Source organism: Nannospalax galili, unplaced genomic scaffold (assembly GCF_000622305.1).
Source record: "Nannospalax galili isolate Female #2095 unplaced genomic scaffold, S.galili_v1.0 scaffold242, whole genome shotgun sequence".
Taxonomy (NCBI): Eukaryota; Metazoa; Chordata; class Mammalia; order Rodentia; family Spalacidae; genus Nannospalax; species Nannospalax galili.
Genome location: NW_008348081.1, coordinates 2,430,243 through 2,451,563, shown reverse-complemented (window position 1 = coordinate 2,451,563; position 21,321 = coordinate 2,430,243). Strand labels below are relative to the sequence as shown.

Sequence of the window (21,321 nt, the reverse complement as noted above, 5' to 3'; positions counted from 1 at the left end):
AAGTGGGGAAAACCTGATAGAATTAACCTGAAAAAGAAAGAATGTGGTTCTGGGGCTGCTCTCAGACATTTGGCTTTCTTTCATGAGTATGGCAGTGTTTGTGGTCTATTGAGACATCTAGAACTATCTAAACCGTGCACCTTCAAAACAGTAGAATGCATGTCAGAGTGCTGGGATCCGGGCAGTCCAAGATCATGATGCCATCAGATTCGGCATCTGATGGGGGCCCACCCTATCATAGATGGTGCTGTCTTAAATCTTCATGTGGTAGGAGTGAGACAGGAGGCCTGGGTGAGGGTGCTTTACTGCATTTGATGCCTTGTCTGTTTCTTACTGCCACCGTAAGAGTGTATGCATGTATGAGAAAGAAAATTCCTCAAGGGTGAGATTTTATGACTTTTAGAAAAATTTATTTTTATTTTATATAGATGAGTGTATTGCCTGCATGTAAGTGCACCTGTGTTGTGCAGTGCCCACAAAGGTCAGAAGAGGGCACTGGATCCCTTGGAACTGGAGTTAGGGATAGTTGTCAGCTGCCATGTGGGTGCTGGAAATCGAACCTGTGTCCTCTGCAAGAGTGTATGCTCTTAACTTCTGAGCCATCTCTCTAGCCCTGCTTTCTTTTTTTTTTTTTTGTCTTTTTGAGACAGGGTCTCCCTGTAGCCCCAGTTCTCCTGGTACTCACTAGACCAGGCTGGCCTTGGACTCACAGAGATGCGCCTGCCTTTGCCTCCCCGAGTTCTGGGATTAAAAGCATGCGCCATCCCGCAGATAGCCCCGATTTTTAACAATTGTTTGTCAGTGTCATATGTTGGTATAATGAATTTTTAGTTCTTTTCCACCTCTTGTTTCCTTCTTTCATTCCCTTTCCTCTCCCACTGGAACCTTCTCCACAAGACTTCTACTTCCACACTGTGGCTCTAAATTGCCCTGACAGGCTATTGCAGCCACTGGTAAGTAACAAAGAGGGAAAACTTCCAGCCTCTTCTTCACTTGAGACAAAGACTTGAGTGCTTCTCCTCTCACCAGCAGTACCCCTCTTACTGCTTGCTGACTGGTCCAGACCAGATTAACCAAGGCTGGTCCTGGATGTGCTTCAGCTTGGAGCTGTAGCCTATTCACTCTCTCTCCTTTGTTTAAGATGACAAATCCAAAATTACCAGAGGGGTACCTGCCTTAAACCACCAAGATTGTTTAAAAGACTATACTCCCCCTCCCCCCACCTAGGGCTTCAGATACTCTGTTTTCAATCCCTTTTCTACTTCTTGAGTTTTTCTCCCTGTATATGTTTGTTTCTTTATATTTAAATTTTAATTTAAATTGATTATTTCACGAATTCATTTTAAAAATTTTGTTTTTGAGAGTGAACATGCACGAGTAGTGTATTTGCATTGCCTCCATTCATCCCAGTTCCCCTCCAACTCCTCCCATGTGCCCACTCCCTCTCAATTTCATTTCCTCTTGATTCTTGTTGCATATACATACATTTATAAATATACATGTATATGTACATATATAATGTGTATATGTGTATTGTGTGTGTAAATATATAAATATATATTTATATATATTGCTTGAGGTCTATGTGCTTGAGGTCTATGTAGTGGTCCTCCTGTGTATCTGTGTTAAGGATTCCAATGGAGACTGGATAATCTCCTGGGGAGCTAGTCTCTGGAGGTGATTATGTAACTTCTCAGTGAGTCTGGAAAAGCTAATCTTCCCTCAGCATTCATTGATTGTGGCTCTTCATCTTGAGGTGGGATTCCTTGAGAATCTCCCCATCCATCTTGTCATGACAGTTGGTTTTGTCATTATGTAGCTCTTTTTAGACTTCCTATACTGTGGAAATGTCACTGGTGCAGCTTCCCTGTAGTCTCTAGAATGCATTCATTAGCAGCAGACATCTTGTTTCTCTGGCTCTTACATTCTTTCTGTCCCTTCTTCCTGGATATTCCCTGAACCTTAGGTGAGAGGTTGCATTGTAGAAGTGTCACTTAAGGCTGGGCACCTCAGTCACTTACTCTCTTCCTTTGAGCAGTACACTTGTCTGTGAATTTAAGAATGTATATTTGTAACATAGTATCAGTGCCACTGTTTCTTTTATTTTGATAAAGTTTGTAACCTGTTTTGTCTAAGAGTCTTCTTCCTTTTCTTTAATTGGTAGAGAAAATGAACCCAGTGAGGACCTCAAGAGGGTAAGAATAGCTTCTTTTGTGTATAGCCCAGTGACTTTAAATAGAATCCTGTTTTGTTTTGTTTTGTTTTTAGTGGCCAGGCCACCTAAGATAATGTGATTCTCTCCTCTAGCAACTGTTAAGTGCCAGTAGGCCCCCAGGAAGGGCGGAGCAGAACTGAACAAGAATCTGACCCAAGGACCTGTCAATATGGTAAAGGAGAAGGAAGTAAGCTGAAGGTAGAAAAGCTAAGCTTTTATCCTGCTTTATGCTATTGGCCATCTGAAAGCAGAGGTGAAGTTAGCACTTTCTAGTAAAGCAGCTTCTTAGACCATATTAAGAAGGGAAGAGCAAGCTTGCTTGGACTTGCTTTAACAATAGCGACACTAGTTCTGCCCATGTAGGCTCCACCTGCATGATTCAGTCACAGCCACATTGCTGATTAGATTTTAATGAGAAGCTTTGAGGAGGAAAATTCTTCATAGCAGAGAAAATTTCCTATTCCTTTGAAAATCAAATGGCCACATACTTCAGCCAGTGAAGGGCAAGCAGTGCTCGCTCTCTCTCTCGCTCTCTCTCTCTCTCTCTCTCTCTCTCTCTCTCTGGTGTGTGTGTGTGTGTGTGTGTGTGTATGGTTAGTTCTACTTAGAAGCTTTAGGTGTCCTTGTTCTGTTCTTTTTCCACTCTGTCATGGTGACTGGGAAGATTTGAGATCATCAATATTATTTGCCTGGTTTGCTGAGTGAATATTATGAATAATCTTGCCAACCCATTATGGAATAGTGTGCCTTTATTTACTTGATTAAAAAATACTTTATTATTTTTATTTTATGTATATGAGTGTATTGCCTGCATGTATGTGAGTCCACCCCTGTCGAGAAATGCCGCGGAGGTCAGAAGAGGGCCTCGGATTCCCCTGGAACTGGAGTTAAGGATGGTTCATAGCTGCCATGTGGGTGCTGGGAATTGAACCCAGGTCCTCTGCAAGAGCAGTCAGGGCTCTTAACTGCTGAGCCATCTCTTCAGCCCCCATTTATTTTTAATTACTAAGTTTGGAGATAGTAGCATATTATAACCTATTTATAGTTTAGCAAAATTTTAAATAGCTGCTGTGAAAGCAAGTGATTTGAGTTAGAAATAAAAAAGCATCATTGAATCAAAAAATGATGATTTAAACCAGGCATGGTGGTGCATGCCTTTAGTCCCAGCACTGGGGAGCCAGAGGCAGGTGGATCTCTCTGAGATCCAGGCCAGTCTGATCTACATAGTGAATTTTAGGCCACCTGTGGCTGGCTACAGGGAGACCCTGTCTTAAAATGATGATTATTTAACTTTGGGTTTTAGCCAAGAGATTAAGGGAGTTGTTACTGGGAAACTGATGCTCTCTTTTGGGGTTCTTAGTCTCAGTAAAAGACTTAAGAAATGGAGTGGAAGGAGCTCAAGGACAGTGTTATTAGAGTTTTCATGAGAATACTCACGTTGCAGGTGAGCTGTGACTCTGCGGCTGCCAGGAGAAGGAAAATGAATTCAGAGAGAGAAAGCCATGTCACTTGCAGTGGAGGTCAGCACACAGACTCGTGGCAAAGGGAGAAGGGGCTTCAGAGAGAGAGGGCAAAGGCCCAGAGTGCCCGGAAAGCAAGCTTGGCTTCTGTGGCCAGTATCCAAAAAAAAAGGAAAAGGAAAAGTACAAGTGGGCTGGAGAGGTGGCTCACTGCTGAAGAGAATTGGTTACCCTTTCAGAGGACCTGATTTTAATTCCCAACAAACACATAGGGCAACTTACAGCTGCCTGTAACTCCACCTTCTGGGGGATCCCAGCTCTTTGGCCTCTGCCAAATCTTGCAACACAGACACACACGAGAGAGAGAGAGAGAGAGAGAGAGAGAGAGAGAAACACTTAAATATTAAAGTAGTAAAGTAATATTTAAAAAGTTATAAAAAGTAAAAGAAAAGGATAAGCTTCTCTGTGTCAAAGTGGGAAGTGGGCAGGCCAGTGTGTGCTTTCTGAAAGAGACTGCAGGCTCTGCAATAAGAGACTTCTGGGAAGGAAAAGTAAGACATCTCACTAAGGGGACAACATTTCAAGATTGTGTGGCATATTGCTTCTGTTTTATATGATATTGCAGAAATTTGGTATGATTTGGTCATTTATGCTAAACAATATCTCTCATTCAGAACTGTTACGTTTAGCCAAATTTCCTGATGACTGAATTGTGGGTCATTTTATGTGATGTACGCACATACGAGTTCATGTTAACTTACAAAGTTCCTTGCTAAAAATACAATAACATGCTTTTGGATATGGAGCATCAAAACTATTGTTGGGTAAGGATGTTTGCCTCTTTTTAAGTTAACCTTCATACCTGAACTAGGAATGAAAGAGAGCGAGAGAGCGAGAGGGGGAGGGAGGGAGGGAGGGAGGGGGAGAGAGTGAGAGAGAGAGAGAGAGAGAGAGAGAGAGAGAGAGAGAGCAGTAATAACACTCCTGGCTTGAGAGCTTTGGGAGAATAAATAACCTTTAACCGTGGTTATCAGTACAGAGCATGAGGTTAGGTACTGCAGTGATTCTTGATTACAGTTGCCATATGTATATATTTCTTCTGTGATGTTACTGTGTGGAGATGGGATATAAAATGTTCTGTGATGTTACTGTGTGGAGATGGTATAGAAAATATTCTGTGATGTTACTGTGTGGAGATGGTATAGAAAAATATTCTGTGACGTTACTGTGTGAAGATGGGATATAAAATCTTCTAAAATAATCTCATGTCTCTTGGAAAGTGTGACATAGCTAATGAAACTGCAGTTTCTCTTCCCATCACTCTTTCTCCTCATAAGTGAGTAATCTGCTCTGAGCATCAAGAAATAGGGTATAAATACAAGGGTTCTTTGAGAGTATATTCCTTTTATTTTAAAGGCATAACAAATCCCCTTAAAATAATGATAGCCTGAAATAGCCCAAGTCAAGGTGTGGTCAGAATGGATTCTATTCTGCTGTCTTGAGTGTTCCTTCTAGATCATGCTTGTTGTTGCCAGAATTCAATTCCTTGTAGTTGTATACTGAATTACTTCTTCATGCTGGGTATGCTGCTTTTGGTTCTGGACACTCACCACAGATTCTGGCTCTTTTGGCAGCTCAGTCGGATGGCCTCACTGCACTGTCCTTTGAAATTCTTACCGGATTTGGTCAGGCCTTCCTAGGGTATCTCCCTTTTAAAATATCTCAGTTCAATAATTATTAGAGATTTATTTCTGCAGATTTTTACCCTAAACATTAGCATAATTATGGAGGTACTAGTTCACTTGTATGACAGATCTATTTATAATTTAGAGAGCGAATTTCAAGAGTATGGGTCATTGGATACTACTTTAGAATTGTGTCTACCAAAATGGACAGGTTACATTTTCTGATATTTCTGTATTTTCAAATGGTAGTTCAGAAAATCAACATAAACAGGAATGACAGTGTCCAGGACAGCACTGTTTAATACATTTAGCAATGACTGAAGTTAAAGTGACTGTAGCATTTGTATCAGAGTTTATCAGAGAAGCAAGACCTTGAGAAGGCTATGTCACGTCTATCATCCATTTGTCTGTCTGCATCTATCTTATCTATCAATCAATCTGATCATCTAATCTAATCTAATCTAATCTAATCTAATCATCTAATCTAATCTAATCTCAACAATCATGTATGACTGGCCCTTCCCCAGTAGTGGCCACTGGTTAAGGAGTCTCAGAAAGCCAATTTGTGCCCCATGGCAGTGGAGCTTCTGTTCCAGGGGAAGGCAGAGGAATGTGAAGTGGGCAGAACCAGAGCAGGCAGTCCAGGATGTCAGAACCCACCTCAGGGAGGGAAAGTTTTAAAGCTTACAATTCTTAAATGGCATACTATCCAGGAGATATTTGGAAAAATAAGTAGTTGTAAGTGATAAGAATTAATCTACTCGCTTATCTTACAGTCTCTGGATACCCACTAAATTAATCCAGGTGTTTGGAAGAATAATGAACATTCTCTTTGACATGAATAAGATGAACAGTTAAAATTCAGGATTTTAATGAACCAATTTTGTGTTTTCTTATGATTTTCTGACAATACATACTTTTAAAATCAATTTTCTTATATTAAGAACTTAGAGAAATGTTTCTTTACCCCTCCAAATTTAAGATAAACTATGATCCTGTCAGATTATCACTTGTAACTTGTAGAAAACTTTATTTCAGGTATTAGGTTCATACTTCTCATACCTTTTCATGGCTGACTCTGTATCACTGTAAGACTTGTGATGGATTTGCCTGGGATTATTGATGCAGAACATGCTAGACACCTATGTTGGGATGGGGATGTTGTCTTCGGGTTAATTCTATTGTCAGAAAAAAAAATGTAACTTCTTGTGTCATTTGAAGTATTTTTATAAGCTTCTTCACTCAACTGCCAATTGATTCTATGGAAAAGCATGTTGTGAAATCATGTCTACATTCTTACTACAAAATCTGAATACTCTAGAATTTAAAGATAACACTTTAACAGTTGACAGCTTGTATAGTATTACTGTCTGCTTGTTTCAAAGATATCAATGATACCTTCTCTATTTTTTGTCTTTTATTGTTTGGAATTAAACCTATGGCCTCTGAATGTTAGGCAAGTGCTTTACTAGTGAGCTAATGTCTTTTTAATAACTAGTTTTATTTGTGAATGGACAGTGACTATGTGAATGTATTTGTTCATAGCATTAGAGAAAGACTTTGCATGCCGTTTCTGTGCTCTGGCTTTTGTATTTGCCATCAAATATCACATTGCAGTATTTTTTAAAAAAAATTGTCTTGATGATAGTATGCCAGAGATGTTTACCAGTGCCAGTTGTTTCTTCATAGGCATGAGCTAGGTGGCATTTCCTCACCACCACCCCATGTTAGATAGGGCCATTTAACAGCTCTTGGCCATGCATCTGCAGAGACATGGTCATCTGTCAGGCCTGGCCATGAAGACTTCTTTGTCTACTACTGCTCTTCCAAGGACTCCTTTGCATTGCCTCGAAAGCTCCTGGAAGGTTTGGTGCTAGTGTGCCCGTGAGACAGAAGATAGAGGACACACACAGTCCTCTGTTCTTCACAGAGTTGAGGCAGACTTGTGCTAGAGAGAAGCTTTGAAGCATTTTTCAGGTAACTCTAGTTGAATTCTGCATTTGTTTCCTGCAGATTGTCATGTTTTTATGGCTCTGCAGACTGAATCCTTTCAGCGTTCTTAGACTTGGAATTGTGGCAGTCATCTCACCTCATCCTCCTGAGTGCTGGGATTATATGCATGAACCACCATGCCTGACTTAGGTTTTAAATTACTGTTAGATATGATTAAGAATATGTGAAACAAGTTTGTTTACACTCTTGCAATTGTTGAAATGTCTTTGAGATCACTCTGTCGTTGGGATGGCAAGTACTGTAAGATAGATAAGCAGCTTAAACCTTTTAATCACGCCTGTGTTGCACGGTTCTGCTTTCACATGTCTGGGTTTCCTTAGTACCTGCTAGAAAGTGTAAGAGCAGTTCATTTTTATAGACAGTGTAGATACTGTTGTTTATTTAGACTAATTATAGTGAGAATTAGAGGAAAACTCCACACATGTATCTGAGATAACCAATTAGAGTGTAATGACAACCGAGCCACATAATACATACACATAAAATTTATTTAATTCATCTCAGAATATCTGTATAATTATCCTGACATCTGGACCAGGGCAAAGATAATAACTTATGGCTAGAAGGAGCCCGCTATTTAGAAGGAGGATCACTATGTAATTTATCATCCAAACCAGGACACATGGACGAGTGCAATTAATAATTTTGCTGAGACACCCAGGAGTAAGGTGAGACTGTCCCTGGACTAACCGGGACATCTGGTGACCATAGTTAGAGGTAGCACAGGAGTTTTTTAAATTGGATATATTGTATCTGAGACATTTTTGTTGATGAGTTAGAGCAGTTTTATAGGAATCTCAATGGAAAATTTCTCTGTATTCAAATGCTGTTTCACTGATGTGTTTGATTGGTTACCCACTTAACCCAGAACTACATTGCAGTTTCCTACACAGATTGCTTTGCTGCTACTTATTTCTACAGTTTTTGAATTCAGCTTTAAAAATTTTATGCTACCACTTCTATCTTTTCATTAAAAAGAAACATTCCACTATCATTAGAAAGTAAAGGTTTATATCCAAGTATTTATGAAGATGAATTTTTGGATTATGTGTATAAAACGTTGGCTAAAAAATTCCTGAGAAAGCCTACAATTTTAAGAAAAGGTACCCACAGCATCCTGTATGCATTGCTCATTGTGTAACCCTTTACATGGGTCACTTTCTCAGTGCAGTGAAAGTCTGATTTAGCATATCATGTTTGCTTTTTGTAAGGTAATTTTGTTATACAACTCCTTAGCATAAAGTTGTTATTTTTCTTGTGTTTAAACAGTATTATTTTATAATTCATTATATACACACATAGAAACACATCTAATTGAATGTTGACTGATGTTCCCAATGATGCTTAATGGAAATTGCTTGAAAGGATGTATTGTTTGATTTGAATATGCTGTGATTATATTTATAGCATATGAAACTACATAAATTCAAATAGGGGCTGATAACTTTTCTTCCTTGTTTCCTTCTGTGTTGAAAGAACCTTAAAGAAGAAATTTATAAATTGTATTAGTTACTTGTCTTGTTGGTGTGGCAAAGTATTTTCAGAAAGTAAGGTGGGGGAGGTGGTTACTTTGGCTACAGTTCAGGGGAAAGGTCCATCATGGCAGGTGAGGTTCTGTGTTGGGGGCAGGAGGCGGCTGTTCATGGCCACACTCTGGAAGCAGAGAGCAAGTGATCTCTCGTTTTCTTCCTCTAACTCACTCTGAACCTCAGCCCATGAACTGCTACCACTCATAGTTAGGGTAGGTTTGCCTCAGTTAACCTAAACTAGATCATCTCTACAGGCATGTCATGAAATTTGTTTCCGTGGTGATTCTGCATTCTGTCAAGGTGGCTATCAAGATAAATTATCACAGAAATGATTTAAAGCATGTAATTATATAGATTTAAAGCAGGGAATAATTTACTTATTGTTATCATATTCCAATATAGTTGACTAGTGATAATGACTATTAATTTCCTGCAATATGCCATTTTCTAAATATTATGTATCCTCTCACTACAGAACCTTAATAGGAAATTTTTTTTAGATGAAGTCAGTAAATTGAAGTGTTTTATAGATTAGGGTGATTTGCCCCAGATCAGGCAACTAATGACTGTGCCAGCATTGAAGTTCAGGATTGATATCAAAGCTGCTCTTAATGAACTGTACTTCTTAGACTGAAAGAAGAGAATGGGTGTGTGGATTTCTGGGGTTCTGGAGGTGCAGCAGGAAGCCAGCTGACTGCTTCAAACGTCTTTGTGATTGTATGGGTTTTTTTTAGATTAAATCTTAGCAGAAAGCAGACTTTGCTTTCTGTTCATTCTGTTATTTTTGTATTCTCCATTGACTAGAGTGTTTGGGATGTTGTACTATATTGCATACTGTCTGTTTACCCCAAGGGGGCCTAGGATTATTCTGTAAGACTTATACTGCTTCCTGTTATCATAATTACCAGTTCATAGGACTGCTTGTATAGCAGTTAAGCAGCTCCATTAAATGACTGTGGTGGAAACTGTGATTGGCTTGTTGCATTTCTGGAGATTCTGCGGCCAGGCAGACAGGGGCCTAAGTGAATTTAGGCAGTATATTATACTACTCTGGGCCAGCACAGGGGAACCTGAACCTACCACTAACCTACTGAGTCTGTTGCAGCTGAGAAACCCTGAGTTTAGACTCTGACTTTTAAAGGAGCTTCTTTATCTCTCTCGCCCTGGAGCAAGCCTCAGCTCTATAGCCCCATAGGGAAACAAATCCCTCCTTGGGGAAGCTCTGCTTCTGAGGCATTTATGCAGATGGCATTTAAAGATGCTTTGGAATAAAGCTGTGGTACACATGTAGAAATGGTGTGGACAGCAATCCCCCCCCCCCCAGTTGCCATCTCCACACTCTCCTGATAATCCCTGAGGTGATAGGAGAAGGCACTTGCCATGGCCATAGAAGGTAGAGCACTGAGAAGCAGGTCATACCACCCCTTTCCGCAGACAGTTTCAGGCAGATCTGTGTGATTTTGGATGATACTTTGTATCTTGTGTGTCTCAGGGGAGGCATAATAAGGGAAATAAGAGTCTTACTCTCTAATCTGTCACCTCTTCTTTTTTTATCACAGTGACTACCCACTACTGAAGTATAGTAACCCCCTGTGCCTCTCCCCACTCCCTTTCTCTCCACATCTATAGAGTCTTAGCATATTATCTTGGTCACTGCTACCAAAAGGATGCAACCATAAATACAACTAAATACGATGGCTGAGAAGATCATATTTTGTCAGGAGGCTCTGCTTCCCAGTGCTCAGCTTCTTTTCTTCTGCTTTGTTGTGGTTTACTTTCATCAGACATCTCTGGGTCAAAGCTGTCGGGTGATTTTCTACTTTTAGCTGTTAGGTTAGGATGGGCCTGGATAAAAGCTGATTTAGTAAAGCTCTTGGTGCATCTTAACCCCTTAAATACTTTTGATAACTCTTTGGTAATATGCCTTACAAAGCTTACTTTTAGGATTTTGATCCATGGTTTCAGTGAGTGCTAGCTCTCATTTTGTAGCTAAGGTTGTCTCTTTCCTCTTGAGAATTTGAGTTTATGCTACTTTAGAGAAATGAATCAGTCAGCCATTTTAGTGTGTGTGTGTGTATGTGTGTGTGTGTAGTTTAAATGTGTATGCACAAAGGCCAGATGAGGACATGGGTTCCCTTCACTGTCACTCCCTGACTTGCTCTTTTCAGCCAGGGTCTTCCTCTGAAGAAGTAGTTCTCATTTCTTTCCGTTAGGCTGACAGCCAGTAAGCTCCAGCAGCCTTCCCACCTCTTCCCAGCAATGCTCAGGTTGCAGAGTTGTGTGAGACCATGCCCAACTTGTTACTTGGATACTGGGATGCCAGTCCTCATGGTTGAGCAGGTAGCAAGAGCTCTTAACCACTGAGAAATCTCTTTAGGCCCTCAGTATTATTTTAAGGTAGCTCCTTTACTTTGTATCTGAATGAATTTTTATTGGGGTGTAAGTCAGTTGGAAAAAATTTACAAGGATTAGCCAATTAAAGCCCAACACATTCAACTTCAAGCTTTCAATTATAAAGGATGTTTTCCTACTACAAAATTAGTTATTTGAAAGAGGAAATATGGTTTAGCTTGGGGTTGGCTATTTTCTTTAGATTACTTTCTTTTTTATTGAAACTTTTCTTTAATGAATTATTTAGAAATTTTTTGTTAGAAGATTACTCATTAGAGCACATGTTTTGCCAGACGTGGTGAATGGATTAGTAGTCCCAGTTACCCTAGAGACTGAGCCAGGGGAATCAGAAATTGAAGCCATGCTTGAGCTACAAGTGTGAATTCAGGGCTAGCATGTACTGACACCCTGCCTCAAAGTTTTAATTTAGTAAATTTTTTTTTTTTTTTTTTTTTTAGTGAAAAGAGGTGTGGGAATGTAGATCAGTGTTAGATTGTTTGCCCAGCATGCATGGTGTCTTAGGTTCAGTTTGTAGCACTGCAAAACAAGACACACATCAACAAAAACAAGGAAACAATACATCTAGTGAATCTAGCTATTAAAATACACACACACACATCATTGTCATTTAAAGTGGCATATGTAATGGGATATATTCAGTTAATCAAATAATATTTTATATAGTACATTTTTGCATATGAACATATGCTTCATATTTGGGATCAGTAGGAATTTCGGTGTATTTTGCTTGTACAGGGATTTCTGTCCATCTTGGTGGGGCAAGTATGGTGCAGCTCCCTGGAGTGACCCCCTAGCAGTGGGAGTGTGTTGTGGGGATCCCCACATGCTGACTGGACTAGGAAGTGGAACAGGAGCAGGAGAGGCAGTCACAGTCTTCAAATTTCTGCCTCCAGTTTCCTGCCTCTGGCATCTATATCCTGGGTTCCAAAGGTTCGCTGTCATCCCCAAATAGTTCCACCATCAGGTGGCCAAGTGTTCAAACAAACTTTGGGGTCTCACGATCAAAGTTCGTGCAAAATGATAGATCAAAGTCCTGAGTGATGGGATTACTGGAACATAGTGAAATGGGTTATGTTTCTTAGATGCACGGGGGACACACACTTCTAGCCTATGATATAATTAATGTGGTACACATCATTTGGGGTGGAAGGTTGAGGGGTTTTATGCAGTATATTTCTCTCCATGAGGTAGAGTAAAATAGCTGGCCTTTTAGTGTGAACATCTCTTGCCTGAACCCAGGGGCTCATATGGAACAGTAGGGTAGTGTTTGTTTGACAGGTGCCAGCATTCATTTAGTAGAGTGGTTCTTACTTGAGCCCTCACTTCTTCAGACAGCTGCCTGAGGTTCTTTGTCTACTTCTGTAGAGCTTGTGTTAGGTATGGGCAGCTCTTCAGGTGCTCCTCCCAGCAGCTGTTGTTTCCCTCTGACTCAGGGAATTGAGGCAGAAGATAGGAAAAAGCTGCTCTGAGTGGCACTGACAAGTGTTAACAAGTCTTCAGTCCAGTTTGGGTATTGGAACCCTTATCTCTTGGCAGAGGCCAGTGTTAGAGATCTAAGTCTCGGGGCTGTGAACCTTGAAAACTTGACAGCTCTCTGGAACTCTCCTGGCAGCATATCTCTCTTCTCTGGCTTCTTCCACCTTCTATTCTTTAGTTGTGCCTCTCTGCTTTCTTTTGTCATCTCTCTACTTCTACTTCTGTTCTGCCTTCCACTTTCTGGAACTGTTCAGTTGCTGCTGAAGTCATCAGGCAGGCTTCCTGACACCTTCTGTAAGCTGGCCATGTGGACTGATGTGGTCTTGGAATATTTACTCTCTGGGACTTCTTGTGGCACCTTCTGAGGCTGCTTGGGAACCAGGGTGCCCATTGGCATGCGAGGAGCTAGGTGACTGCCACCCCTGCAACCAGGACCCCCACCGGGACCTCCACTGCTGCTTTGGTTGTCAGGAGTCACCTTCCTGCTTGCACAGCTGTCCTGCCAGCTGCTCGGTCATGTCACCACTCTTGTCTCTGCCATTGTCACCACTCTCCTAATTCTGTTGCTTCTTTCTTCATGTTGCAGCTTAGCCTGCATTAGTAAAAGTAAACAGAAAGTAAAAAGTAGACCAAAGGGCACTGGAGAGAAGCATTTTATTAGGCTGGATGTTACAACATCAGGGGAGGGAGGCGCACAGGATGCTTCTTAAACCTGGCTCACCAAGTGAGACTCAGCAGCCTACTCGTGTAGCCCAAGAAGCAGTGTTTTGTTTGGATCAATCCCAGTCATTTGCTTTGGACCAGTCACTGTCATCCCAGCTTTGATTTCAGCTAGTCACAGTCTTGGCTCTTGAAGGTAGTAGCCATAGTAGATGCTCTACTACCTGGTCAAGGGACATATTCCTCCTCTTGTCAAGGTGGAAATATTTGCAGGGTCATGGTCATCTAGAGTTTTTGAGACTTGTGATGGCCAACCATCTGGTAGAAATTGTTTCAAACATTCCTCACTGGGACTGCACCTTGAGTAACCAGAGCAATCTTTGTATAGTTTCTTAAGGTTATTCATGTAACATTCAAGGCAGCAGGTCCTAGTATAAGGACAGTGTGTCTCATTGCTGGACGGATAGCCTTTTTATTCAAGATAGTCATCCCAAAGGGAGCACCCAGCAGCTACTAGTTAGGGAGCCTCTTTGCCCTAGTCTAAATGCCTTTGCTTATTTTTCAGGAAAATGAACATTAGAAGCAATGCTTACAATACAAGCTTGAAGAAATCATCATTGGAAGTTTTAACAGTGCTTAACACTTGCCAAGTCCCTTCTCAATTAGACTAGCAAGATCAGCACTATTGGACCTTAGAATGAAAATTTTTTGGCCCCACTGACTTGATTTTGAACTTTTTAATAGTAATAATATTTGAAAAATGACTCTCTGATTCTGATCCATGCTAAAGTTTGAGAAGTGCTGATTGGGGAATTATACCTTGAAAAATGACTGTTCTTGGGGCTGGAGCAATGGCTCAGTGTTTAAGAGCACAGAGTACTCTTACAGAGGACCCAGGTTTGTTTCCCAGTACCCACATGGTAACTAACAATAGTCCTTAACTCCAGTTCCAGGGATCTGATGCCCTCTTCTGACATCTGTGGGCATTGCACACACGGGTGTACTTACATACCCGTGCACATTAACTAAAAGTATTAAATAAATAAAAAGAAAAGTAAACCACTGTTCTTAATATGTTAGTAACCAGTCTCTCTCACTTCCTTAAATAAGCCTATCTCTTTTTCTTTTTTTGAAGAAACTGTTTCTCGTCTCAAAATAATAATTGAACAAATCTTTCTTGGTAATCAGTTGAAATGTGCTATAAATTGTACTAGAGCTGAGTATCTTTTATCTAAAATTCTTTTGGGTATTAAGTGTTTGGGATTTTTTTTCCTCTTCATATTTTAGTATATTTGTCTATATGTAATGAGATATCGTGATAATGGGTCCCAACTCTAGACATGCAAGTCACTAAGTTTTAGGTGCTCTTTATACACATACTCAAAATATAATTATATATTTTTTATAAACTGAGTTTATTTCATTTGTATATTTTGTCTCCCCACCATTTCCATGTCTGACCACCACTATTACTACAACCTAGCATAATATTCCATACATACTTAAAACCAAGTAAAGGGTGGAGTTCCATCCTTAGAAACTAAACAGACATTTTAGACAACACATTCTTGACAATGAAACCTGGACAACATTTATCAAACATGGTAGGGGAAGTTCTCGCTTTGCATTATAAAAAGGACAACCAGGTATCAACTGTTACAGAAATGAAGTAAGATGGAATATTTCACATGGTTTGAACTATTTTCTTAAAGAGACTTCCTCCACTGCCAGAGATCTTAAATAGCCTCCTGGTCAGTCATCCAGAAGCAATTCTTCATGTAGGTGATAAACTTTGCTTCCACTTTGGGAAGAGAACCACCTTTTTCTATTCTTGCTTGCATTTTTGCTTTAATGTCTTCTACAGAACTAGGTCCTTTTGGTGTTTTAGGAGTATTTTCATGTTTTTTGAAATATTGTTGATCTTTTGATTTTGGTGTTAATGGTTTCCCGATTTGATTTGTGTGTGTGTGTGTGTGTGTGTGTGTGTGTGTGTGTGCATTTTTGGCTAGTGTATCTTGGATAGATTTCTTCACTGGAGCTTTTTCTTCAGTTTTTTTTTTTCATCAGAATCCTCTTCCTCTTCATCTTTATCAGCAAGTTTTCCTTTTTTTCTGTGGAACCTTGCTATCACCTCCAGGGACAGATCGCTTTTCAGATATACTTCAGAGTTTTACATCTCCCTCCTCTTCATCTTTCTATTCTGCATCTTCCTCCACAACTACTAGGCGTTGTCTACTAATATGTATAGACCCTGAACCACACTTCATCCTTAAGACAACAGGTGATGTAATTTCACATCCTCCAGGGGAAACTGTTGGTTGTATAGACATTTTCAAAAATGCCAGTATTACTTTAATTGAACTGCCTTCATAATTCACTGCCTCTGCCTTAATGATGTGTAACTCATCTTTTGCCACAGTTCCTAAGCTGACCATACTTAGTGATAACTGGTGTTCAATATCATTATTATCCAACTTAAAGTGATAGTCATTGTCAGTCTATCACAGCTGAAAAGATAGTTCTGAGGCCTCAGAGGTCTCATGTCCATGTCTATTGAGTCTTCTGTGAGGTGGAGGCTTTTTTAACCACAGATGTTACCCATCTAATCCCACCTGCTGTTTGCAGCATAAACTGGAGGTAATTGGTTGCTTTCAGTATTGCCACTTTCAGCAGTGATATTTATTTTCACAACACACACACACACACACACACACACACGGAAAGATCATGAGGGATTAAAGCTTTTATGTTTCCTTTATAAGGGAAACCCAAGGCATAGTAAGATTGTTTACATTGCAAACCAACCTAGGTAGTCTTAAATGATCTCACAACATAAAATTAGTTCTTGGTGCTAGCATCTTCCCTGGGTCAGTTCAGCTGTGCCTACCATGCCCAGACCAACCCAGTTCCTCCCTGAGATTCCCAGGAGCCCTCTGGGCCCAGTCCTGCCACCACCTACCTTTGCTTCCCTGGGTGGCTCAGCCACCAGCTTCCTGATGCTAGTATCATTCCTGGGTGGGTCCCACTGCACTCACCATGCCTTTACTCCCTCAGCCTCACTCACGCTCCTAGCTCCCTTGCCTGGTCTCTCCTCCCAGCCTGGGTTCTGACCCATTCCTTGTCATGGCACCCCAGACTGCTGGACTGGCCTCTTGGCCCAGAATCCCCACTGAAATTGCTGATCCTTTGCATCAAGACCAACCCAGTTCATCCCAGTACTCCACAGGAGCCTTCTGGGCATCTTCCCACTCCCACCTCCCTTTGCATTCCTGGGTGGCACAGCCACCAGCTTCCTGAGACCAGCATCTTTTCTGGGCCCTGGTCCCAGGCCAGCCCAGCCCCCAAATTCCTGAGGGCAGCATCTTTCCTGGAGGGATCCAGACCTTAGGAGAAAGCCCGAGAGCATCTGATCCTCATCTGACTTGGGTCTCTGTGGGAATTCCTGAAGACAAAAGCAATTTGGTCACTCCAATATAAAATCAAAAGAGAGAACCTGAAGCCTGGACCAACCTGTGTTTCATGCCCAAAAAGTAAACCACAAAGGCACATAAAGTTTACAAAAAGAAGCAGATTTAAACTCAATAAAGGAAGTTTCATACAAGAATCGGAAACTATAAAAGAAATCCATATGTCAAAGTCACAGAGAAAAACTAGTAACATGAAAAACCAAAATAATATATCCCTACCAAGTACCAACAGTCCTCTAGAGGAGTACAATGAGAACACCCTAGAGATAACACAGGGGACATGGAACTCAAAAGAACAGTTAAAAACATGATAAAAGAATTCAGTAAATTAAAAGAACACAAAGATATCAAAGAACTGAAAGAAGGTAGGGATAAACTTTGAATGAATTCAGAAAAGAGTTAGAAATATTGAAGAATATTCAGACTGAAATGAAGAAGGAAGTGAAACACTCAGTAAGCCAATTAGAAACAACAGGAGAAAGTCTCACCAGTAGGATGAATAAAATGGAAAAAAAAAAACAAAACAAAAAACAGAACAAATTATCAAGACTGGAAGACAAAGTGGATGAATTAGACCACTCAAGCAAAGATTATGAAAAATTTCAGAAAACAAAAGAACGGAATATGCAGGAATTGTGTGACACCATAAAAAGACTGAACTTACGAATCATAGGCATACAGGAAGGAGAAGAATCCCAAGATAATGGCATGACCAGATCTTCAATAGAATCATGCAAGAAAGTTTCCCAAAATTAAAGACAGACATGCCCATACAAATTCAAGAAGCATATAGAACACCAAACAGACAGGACCAGAAAAGAAGCTCTCTGTGGCACATCATAGTAAAAACACTAAACATACAAAACAAAGAGACAATACTGAAAGCTACAAAAGAGAAACAAGCCACATATAAAGGAAAACCCATCAGTATTACAACTGACTTTTCAGTGCAAACTATGAAAGCCAGAAGAGCCTGGACCAAAGTATTCACAGTTCTAAATGACCACAAATGCCAACCCAGAATACTTTACCAGGTCAAAATGTCTATTATAGATGAAGGGGAAAGAAAACCAACCCTTCAGAGAGTTCTTGAAGTAATACAAAGAGCTAAAGAAAGGAATTACTATACCCAAGGGGTTACAGAAAGAAACTCAATGAAGGTATAAATATGGAAATGCACAGCTATACCAAGAATGTGAACAGAAATAAAAATGACAGGATTCAATACACATCTTTCATTAATAATTTTAAATATCAATGGACTGAACTCTCCAGTCAGAAGACACAGACTAGTTGAGTGGATTAAGAAACAAAACCATCTTTTTTGTTTCCTGCAAGAAACTCAATTCACTTTCGACGACAGGTACCACCTTAAGGTGAAAGGATGGAAAAAAATATACCAAGCGAATGGTACTAAGAAAATGCAGTGGTTGCAATTCTAATATCTGACAAAATAGACTTTAAAGTAAAACTAATCAGAAGCCATAAAGAGGGCTACTTCATTCTGATCAAAGGAACAATTGGTCAGAGATATTACAATCATGAACATATGTTCACCAAACTCTGGTGCACCCAACTTCATAAAAACATTCCTACAGGACCTTAAGACCCAGATTAATCCAAGCTCATTAATAGTAGGGGATTTTAATACCCCATTGTCTCCATTAGATAGGTCAGCGGGACAGAGAATAAACAGAGAGACATCTGAATTAAACAGTACCATACATCAAATGGGTCTAGCAGACATCTAACAAATATTCACGCAAGTACCAAAGAATATACTTTCTATTCAGCACCCCATGGAACCGTCTCCAAAATCGACTATATGCTGGAGCACAAAAAAAGCCTCAACAAATACAAAAAGATTGAAATAATTCCATGGGTTCTATCAAACCACAATGCAATAAAGCTTACAGTCAACACTGGCAGAAATTCTAGTAACTACATGAATGCGGAGAGCCGTAGGCCCCCACCCCAGAATATAGCAAGACCTGGTTCCTGGCAAAGCTGTCTTCCAGACATCAAGGCTGACCTGGTTTGAGATTAACCAGATGACTATACTTGAAAGCCTCACACAAACATGTTATTCTAACTCAGGCACTTACCGCTTGAGAGACTCCCTCATTTCTCATGTAATTGCCTAGGAAGCTTTGGCATTACTCTGTAATCATGCAAGTGTAACCTCTTAATTGATTTATAACTTGCTATATAGAATTGTGGTGTTACTATGGAATTTACTCTGTGATCAATTGGTTTGGTGTAATTATGATAATTGTTCTGTTAATAAAATTGCTCTGCCTCAATAGATTTATCCCTGCCAACTTCCCCCTTCCCCTCTCTATAAAAACTGTTCCTTTTCTATCAATAAATGAGACTTGATCAGAAAGCCTGTCTTGTCTCCATTCTTCACGTCTCTTGTCCCTTTCAGTCCCCTCTCCTCTCTCCAGGTACCCATGTTGACTGTCTCGTGGGTTGGGACATCTGGCACCCAACGTGGGGCTGGATACAGAGTATCCACTGAGGGAAGAAGACGTCCCCAAAGGAACGCGTTCTACAACAGTTTTCACTCTGGACTCGCCGCGGGAACCTGCCTCAGCTACAACCAGAAGTAAGTACAGACGTCTGATTATTGGACAAAAAATAAACAGGCATGAACTTTATGTTAAGCAGTTACGAGAAGCCCTGAAGACGCGAGGAGTAAAGGTTAAAATAGAGGATCTATTGAGATTCTTTGAATTCATTAAGGAAACCTGTCCTTGGTTTCCCCAAGAAGGAATAATAGATATTAAAGGATGGAAAGTGTAAAAAATGCTTTAGAGGATTACTATAAGGTCTTTGGCCTCAAGAAAATTCCTGTTACAGCCTTTTCCTACTGGAACTTAATCAGGGAATTAATAGATTCAAATGAATCCTCCACCGAGGCTGCCATAAAGCAAACTTCAGGCCTCCTACAAGGCCCCCCTCTGGAGCCTCCTGGGGATAAAGTAATTTCCCCTAAGGAGATAGACCTTATCTCCCTTGACAGTGACGAGGAAACGTCACCAGAGACATGTTCTAAAATTTCAAGTCCTAAACATGTTAAATCAGAGCCTAACTCTAAAGTCAGCGCTGATGGCATGATACCCCAGTCTGGCACTGCGCCCACGGCTCCTTCTGAGGTGCACTCTCTGCCTCCTCCTTACCCTCTCCCATTAGTTTTACCTGCCCTCGAGGCATTCCCCACTTCTCCCCTTGTTACCCAATTAAGAAATGAAGTGGCTCTATTAAAAAAACAGCTAGCCCTAAAACAACAAAAGCAAGAACTGCTTGCGGGTCTTCAAGACCTATCAGTTAAAAGTAAACATTCCTTGCAAGGTGCGGCTTTCCCCGCCCTGCAGCGCTCTGTTTTCCCAGTCTTTGAGACCACACCAAAAGACGATGATGAGCCCACACGGCAACATCGTCCCTTTAAACTATCAGAGATGAAAGAGTTAAAAACCGCTATAGCCCAGTACAGCCCTACCGTCCCCTATACCATCACTCTCCTGGAGGGGCTGACAGAACAATGGCTGACTCCCTCCAACTGGCACATGCTTGCTAAGGCACTTCTTTCAGGTGGAGATTTTCTCCTATGGCAATCGTGCTACTAGGACAACTGTAGGGAGGCGGCTAAAAGAAACCTGAACACTGAGAACGAAGCTTGGACCTTTAATATGCTAATGGGCAAGGGAGACTTTGATTCTAATGATATGCAAATGAACTATCCTCCAGGCTTGTTCTCCCATATTCAAGCTGCGGCCATAAAGGCTTGGAAAAAACTCCCCGTTAAAGGTGAACCTAGCCTTTCCCTTACATCAATTAAGCAAAACTCGGGAGAATCTTATTCTGATTTTGTGGACCGCTTAACTATGGCAGCCACTAGATTGTTTGGCACCTCTGAGAATGGCATGGAACTCTTTATTAAACAATTGGCCTTTGAGAATGCAAATTCGGCCTGTCAGGCTGCAATTTGGCCTCAGAAAAACAAAAGACATTTTATGCCACATCATATTATTAAGATACGATGTAAGATATTATAAACTGTATTTTAAGGGGACCATTTGTAAATTGGACTGTAAAGCAAACTAAGAGTATGTTTTTGATGATGAAGAGGAGGAGGAAGAAGAGCCTGTTAAAGAAGCACCTGGAAAATGGAAAAAAGAAATGACTAAGCAGAAAGAAGAAAGAAAATAAGGTTAGGTTCCCGGAGACAGGGACGAAGTTAGACTTAGAAAACGAAAGGCCTGAGATACGATAGCTAATGATGCCCCGTGGTTTCTAGAGGAAGGATTTGTTAATATCCGCGTTGGAGTAGGCTTGGAAAGGATCTCAAGGAGGCAGATAAGAAGGCCCCTCTTCCTCCTGGCACTTTAGCAATTTGGGGCT

At 40.6% G+C, this 21,321-nt stretch overlaps 1 protein-coding gene and 1 pseudogene across 1 annotated transcript in view; one reads left to right on the top strand and one right to left on the bottom strand.

Moving 5' to 3' along the window:
- Tusc3 (tumor suppressor candidate 3) overlaps positions 1-21,321 on the top strand; it is a gene marked incomplete in the record, with an annotated part of 221,011 nt that overhangs the window by 7,416 nt on the left and 192,274 nt on the right.
- LOC103743284 lies at positions 15,157-20,357 on the bottom strand (annotated as a pseudogene).